At 48.6% G+C, this 7,140-nt stretch overlaps 1 non-coding gene across 1 annotated transcript; it reads left to right on the top strand.

Moving 5' to 3' along the window:
- Positions 1-6,530: 6,530 nt before the first annotated feature.
- On the top strand, positions 6,531-6,603 carry TRNAV-UAC (transfer RNA valine (anticodon UAC)). The gene has a single exon. It is a non-coding gene; the product is annotated as a tRNA-Val (tRNA).
- Positions 6,604-7,140: the final 537 nt, after the last annotated feature.

The following is a 7,140-nucleotide window of genomic DNA, read 5'->3' as shown; positions in this document are numbered from 1 at the left end:
CATCCCAGGAGGCTGGGATGGGTCTTGAGCACCACAGACACCCACATCACTCGCTTTTGCCAAGATTCCCTCCCAGGCATACCCATCACCAAAGCTGTGTGGTATTGTTTTTTGTTGTTGTTGTTGTTGTTGTTGTTTCTGTTTTTGTTTTTGTTTTTTGAGATGGAGTCTCACTCTGTCGCCCAGGCTGGAGTGCAGTGGGACAATCTCGGCTCACTGCAAACTCCATCACCCGAGTTCAAGCAATTCTCCTGCCTCAGCCTCCCGAGTAGCTGGGATTACAGGCGCCCACCACCACCCCCGGCTAATTTTTTTGTATTTTTAGTAGAGATGGGGTTTCACCATGTTGGCCAGGCTGGTCTCTAACTCCTGACCTCAGGTGATCCACCTGCCTCGGCCTCCCAAAGTGTTGGGATTACAGGCGTGAGCCACTGCGCCTGGCCACGGTATCACACTTTTAATGACCACTAACTTGATGTAATATCTCATGATTTTAGGCCGGGGGCGGTGGCTCACGCTTGTAATCCTAGCACTTTGGGAGGCCGAGGCAGGTGGATCACGAGGTCAGGAGATTGAGACCACGGTGAAACCCCGTCTCTACTAAAAATACAAAAAATTAGCCGGGCCCGAGTGGCGGGCGCCTGTAGTCCCAGCTACTCGGAGAGGCTGAGGCAGGAGAATGGCGTGACCCCGGGAGGCGGAGCTTGCAGTGAGCCGAGATCGCGCCACTGCACTCCAGCCTGGGTGCCTGGGTGACAGAGCGAGACTCCGTCTCAAAAAAAAAAGAAAAAAAAAAATCTCATGATTTTAATTTTGCATTTCTTTTTTATTATTTTTTTTTAAGAGACAGGGTCCTGCTCTGTTGCCTAGACTGGAGTGCAGTGGTGTGACCATAGCTCACTGCAGCCTCGACCTCCTAGGCTCAAGCAATCCTCCCTTCTCAGCCTCCTGAGCAGCTGGACCACAAGCACGCACCAGCTCGCCCAGCTAACTTTTAAAATTTTTGTAGAGATTCCACTTTTGTGGGGGGGGGTCTCACTGTGTTGGCCAGGCTGGTCTCGAACTCCTGGCCTTAAGCAATCCTTTCACCTTGGCTTCCCAAAGTGTTGGGTTACAGGCATAAGCCACCACACCCGGCCTTGCATTTCTTATTCAGATTGAAGATCTTTAGATTTGTTTTTTGGCCATTATAGCTCTTTTTCCTATTTTTACCTATATCAGTTAGCTGTTATTACTAAATGACAGACCACCCCAAAGCTCAATGGGTTGAAACAGGAGTCTGTAGGGCATCCGGGTGGCTTTGCTGCTTGCAGCTGGGCTCATTCCTGCATCCCGTCAGCCAGTGGGTTGCTGAGCTGGTATAGGATGGCCTTGGGTGGATCAAGCTGGCTCTGCTCCCCATGGTCTCTCCATTAGGCTAGCCCAGGCTGATTTTCATGACCATGGCAGAGATTCAAGAGAGGAAACAGACTTAAATGTGTTTTCCAGTCTCTGCTCTGTTTGTGTAGATGCTTCCATCCCATTGGCCAAAGCAAGGCATGGTCATGCCCAGAATTAGTGTAGGGGGGCAGAACCCACAGGACTGGACACAGAGGCCATTGATTGGGGCCATTAATGAAACCAGCTCTTGCTTTATCTTTTGACCATTGTTTTGTCTTATTGATTTGTAAGAGTTTTTTATATTGGGTTAATTAGTTTACACATAATTTCAAATAATGACAATAAAATTTGGGTTATACATTTATAAGTGAAAAAAAAAACAGACTACAGCACAGCAGAAATAATCTCCTTTATAGCTCCTTTAAAAAAAAAAAGCTCTTGTGAATAGATACAAGCATACACAGGCACTCACTAAAATGCTGGGAGTAGGATGGCACATATTCCTTGGATATGATAGGAATCTATCTAGATTACAGTATGTGGTACCTTTAAAGCAGCTCTCAGAGTTCTAGAGCTTCCACCTGTGCCAGCCTACAGTATGCATGGTCTTTATTTTTCCCAATGTTGCTGAAAATCCACAATTAGCTAAAGGGGAAATGAATGCAAAAGACACAGGAACAAAATCCAGCTTGTGGCTCGTCCTGCCCCTTGAACACAGAGCCCTGGGTCTACCACAGCCTTTCCTCTCTTCCAGCTGATACAGACTTAGATAATTCCATTTTGTAATTTAATATTAGATGGAGGTGGGGTGGCTCACACCTGTAATCCCAGCACTTTGGGAGGCTGAGGCTGGAGGATGCCTTGAGCCCAGGAGTTCACAGCTGCAGTGAGCTATGATCACACCACTGCACTCCAGCCTAGGTGACTGAGTGAGACCCTATCTCTAAATAAAGACCAAAAAATAACAATGGACTAAACCAAAGTTTATTTTCTTTCCCACATAAGAGTCTGGGCATAGCTAACTACAGATGAGCTCAACCAGCCCCAGGTGTCAGCCCCCCGGTTCCTTCTGCTAGTTGTTCTGCTGTCCTGAGTAGGTCGCCCTTTTCCATGTGGTCCAGGATTTCTCCCCAACCTGTGGAGGGGAACAGGAATGAAGGGGAGGGCCAGGCACAGTGGCTCACACCTGTAATCCCAGCACTCTGGGAGGCTGAGGCAGGTGGATCACTTGAGGCCAGGAGTTCGAGACCAGCCTGGCCAACATGGTGAAACCCTGTCTTTACTAAAAATACAAAAATTAGGCTGGGCACGGTGGCTCATGCCTGTAATCCCAGCACTTTGGGAGGGCGAAATGGGGGGGGTCACCTGAGGTCAGGGGTTGGAGACCAGCCTGACCGACATGGAAAAACCCCATCTCTACTAAAAATACGAAATTAGCTGGGCGTGGTGGCACATGCCTGTAGTCCCAGCTACTCGGGAGGCTGAGACAGGAGAATCTCCTGAACCTGGGAGGCGGAGGTTGCAGTGAGCCAAGATCGTGCCATTGCACTCCAGCCTGGGCAACAAGAGCGAAACTCCGTCTCAAAACAAAAATTAGCTGGGCATGGTGGCACACACCTGTACTCCCAGCTACTTGGGAGGTTGAGGCAAGAGAATCGCCTGAACCTGGGAGGCAGAGGTTATAGTGAGCTGAGATTGCATGTCTGCACTCCAGCCTGGGAGACAGACTGAGACCCTGTCTCAAAAAAAAAAAAAAAAAAAAAAAAACGAATGAAAGGGAGGCTATACATGCCGCCTTTTTTTCAGAAGGCACATAGATCATTTCTGTTCACATCCTACTGACCATAGATCAGTCATATGACTGCTAGAAGAAAATTGAAATTTAAGGACGGTTCAGGGCTTTGCCATATACCCTTATCAGAGGTGCCATCATTGAGACTATTTGGGGACAATTCTCTGTGCAAGTCTTTGCTGCTGTCCTCACCCTTCCCCCAACACACACACTCCTTAACCTTAGATTTTAAAGTCTTAGAGACCAGAGAGCAAATCCACTTATTTATAGACCTGCGGTTGTAAGGGACATGAGAACAATCTGTGAAGATGGCATTCAGAGCAGAGAACAAGGCCCCATAGCCGTGTAGAGTGTTAGTCCCCTATAGTGATGCTCCAAGTGACCTCATGCAGGTCACACTCCCTGCCTCTCAGTGTCCTGGTAAACGATGGGCAAAATGGCGCCTCCTTCCCAGGTTTACTGTGAGGATTAACTGAGTTGGTGTGTGTCAGATCCCGGTCGAGGTCCAGCCCATGCTGACGTCCGAGGGGAGTGGGTCGATGAGCAGAAACGCTTTTGGGCGGGGGGCCTAGGTAGGTGAATATGGTTTTTCAGCAGCAGTTCTCATCAATGGCTTTTTATTAGCAGCTTACTCACATTAGCTTTCTCACCCTGTCCGCCTTTATCTCTGCTATTTGCTTCGGCTCTGTGGCTCCTGCGACCCCCACGCCTGCAGCTGCACAGCCTGCTCTACCTTGCCTTCAGGGTCAGCAGCTTAACTCTTTCTGTCTCTGACACAAGCAAGCAGAGCTGTGTCCTGGCTCCCTCCTGTCTGTCTACCAGATAGACAGCTTTGGCTGTCTCCCTTTCTCTGGGCGCCAGCGCACCCACTACATCAAGCCATGTCGAGCCGAGCCAAGCCTCAAGAGCACCTGTATAGCGTCAGCAGGGCAGTTATACCTTTTACACACAATAGTGGCTCAGAGCCAAGTATAAACTTACACAAACAGGTTATGTACAAGTGGAGGTGTGCGCCTGCATACCAAACTCACTGAGTCGTGCAGGCCTGTATATCCGCCTCGGTCTCTACCTTGACCAAGGCACATCCATGTACCTTACAGTGTGCATGATGCTTGGCCCAGCACATGCACCCAACACGTGTGCGCCATTGCTAGTATTAGCAACAGTAGCACCAGGTGAGCCTCTTTGGCTTAATGGGCTGAGTCGTCAAAGGCGAATGAAAATCATCAAGTTAGCAGCAGCCCAAGACCAAGAAGACCTCAACTGAAGAAAGCAGTGAGACAAGCACCATTTTTAGCCCCTTCTCCTAGTTTTCTCTTTCTCCTTCCCTCCCTGGGGATGTATGTCCTTAGCCCTTGGACGCCTCAATTGTCTTTATCAAAAAGAAAACTAGATTTCAGTCTTCATTCATGCTTAGGTGTTAATGAAAAATTTCAAATTTTATCAATCCCTGAGTTGTCTGCATTTTTTTTTTTTTTTTGTGACAAGATTTCACTGTCACTCAGGTTGGAGTACAGGAGTGTGATCTCGGCTCACTGCAGCCTCTGACTCCTGAGTTCAAGCGATCTTCCTACCTCAGCCTCCCAAGTAGCTGGGACCACAGGCATGCACCACCACATCTAGCTAATTATTTTTTTGTATGTTTTTTAGTGGAGACAGGGTTTCACCATGTTGTCCAGGCTGGTCTCAAACTCCTGGGCTGAAGTGATCTGCCCACCTCAGCCTCCCAAAGATATGAGCCACCATGCCCAGCCAATTGTCTGCATTTTAATAAGGATCAAATTATTAAACCAAAAGAATGAAGCTCTCGATGTGAAATGCACGCATCATTAAAAATGTAAAGAAGTATTTTCAAAAATGTATTCTAACTGGGCCTTCCTTCATATCTTTATTTGTATTTGTTTTTTGTTTTTTGTTTGAGACATAGTCTCCCTCTGTCGCCCAGCCTGGAGTGCAGTGGCACGACCTCAGTTCACTGCAACCTCCACCTCCCGGGTTCAAGCCATTCTCATGCCTCAGCCTCCTGAGAAGCTGATATTACAGGTGTGTGCCACCACGCCCGGTTAATTTTTGTATTTTTAGTAGAGACGGGGTTTCACCATGTTGGACAGGCTGGTCTCAAACTCCTGGCCTAAAGCAATCCGCCCACCTCAGCTTCCAAAGTTCTGGAATTACAGGCGTGAGCCACCGTGCCTGGTCTGTATCTTTATATTTGTTGATTTTTTTTTTTTTTTTTTTTGAGACAGAGTTTCGCTCTTGTTGCCCAGGTGGAGTGCAATGACACAATCTCGGCTCACTGCAACCTCTGCCTCCTGGGTTCAAGCAATTCTCCTGCCTCAGCCTCCCGAGTAGCTGGGATTACAGGCACCCACCACCACGCCCAGCTGATTTTGTATTTTTGGTAGAGACAGGGTTTCACCATGTTGGTCAGGCTGATCTCAAATTCCCAGCCTCAGGTGATCCGCCCGCCTCCGGCTCCCAAAGTGCATTACAGGCATGAGCCATCACGCCCGGCCGGGTCTTTGTAATTTTTTTATAATTAAGACATTTTCTGTCCCTTTCATGACTACATGTTGTTAATTCAATTTCTATTCAGCATCTCAAATAGGTCCACTTTCAACAAGCCCACCAACAGCCACTAGGCAACTCCAGCCATTGTCCTCTTGTTCCAGGTACTGTGGCTGCACAGCAAATTACCCCCAAATCTAGCCGTGTAAAGCAGCCCTTTGTTATGCTCATAGATTCTATGTATAGGAATTCAGACAGGGTCCAGCAGCGATGGCTTGTCTCTGCTCCCAGGGACTGGGGATTGCAGCTGGAAGATTTGAAGGCTGAAATCACCCGTGTCTGGCAAATGCTGCTGACTGACGACCTCAGTTCCTCCTCACGTGGGCCTCTCCCTCAGTCTTTCCATGTGGGCTGGTGTGAGCTGAGAGCGAGAGAGAGGGAGGGGGCACCAGGCAAGGCCATATTGCCTGTCATAGCCTAACTTTATTTATTTATGTATGTATTTATTTATTTATTTTTGGGACAGGGTCTCGTTCTGTTGCCCAGGCTGGAGTGCAGTGGCACAATCTCAGCTCACTGCAACCTCTGCCTCCCTGGTTCAAGCAATTCTCCTGCCTCAACCTTCCGAGTAGCTGGAACTACAGACACGTGCCACCACGCTTGGCTAATTTTTTTTTTTTTTGTATTTTTAGTAGAGATGGAGTTTTGCCATGTTGCCAGGCTGGTCTCCAACTCCTGACCTCAGGTGATCTACCCACCTTGGCCTCCCAAAGTGCTGAGATTACATGCGTGAGCCACCGTGCCCAGCCTCATAGCCTCATAGTCTAGCTTTGAAACTCATAGAGCATGTGGTTCCATAGTGTAGTGGTTATCACATCTGCTTTACACGCAGAAGGTCCTGGGTTCAAGCCCCAGTGGAACCATGCTATGGTCTACTGTTTTCCCGCCTGTAATCTCAGCTCCTCGGGAGGCTGAGGCAGGAGAATCACTTGAACCCAGAGGCAGAGGTTGCAGTGAGCTGAGATTGCGTGAAACTCGTCTCAAAAAAAGAAAAAAAAGTCGCGTCGCTTTGCCACATCCATTTGTCAAGGCAGTCAAAAAACCTCGCCCGGGTCCGTGGGGAGGGAAGTAGACTCCACCTCTTGATGGGAGTGGGAAAGTTCTGGAAGAACAGGTGGGAGTGGAAATGTGGGCTCTGCCATGTTTCCCTTGCCTGAGTTACTGGGATGGCCTCATCACTGGCCTTCCTACTTCCACTTTTCTTTTTTTCTTTTTTTGAGACGGAGTTTTCCTCTTGTTACCCGGGCTGGAGTACAATGGCGTGATCTCAGCTCACCGCAACCTCCACCTCCTGGGTTCAAGCGATTCTCCTGCCTCAGCCTCCCGAGTAGCTGGGATTCCAGGCATGCGCCACCACACCCAGCTAATTTTGGGTTTTTAACAGAGATGGGGTTTCTCCA

The sequence above is a fragment of the Hylobates moloch genome, unplaced genomic scaffold (genome assembly GCF_009828535.3).
Source record: "Hylobates moloch isolate HMO894 unplaced genomic scaffold, HMol_V3 SCAFFOLD_2, whole genome shotgun sequence".
Lineage (NCBI taxonomy): Eukaryota > Metazoa > Chordata > Mammalia > Primates > Hylobatidae > Hylobates > Hylobates moloch.
This window is presented reverse-complemented; position numbering and strand designations above follow the sequence as displayed.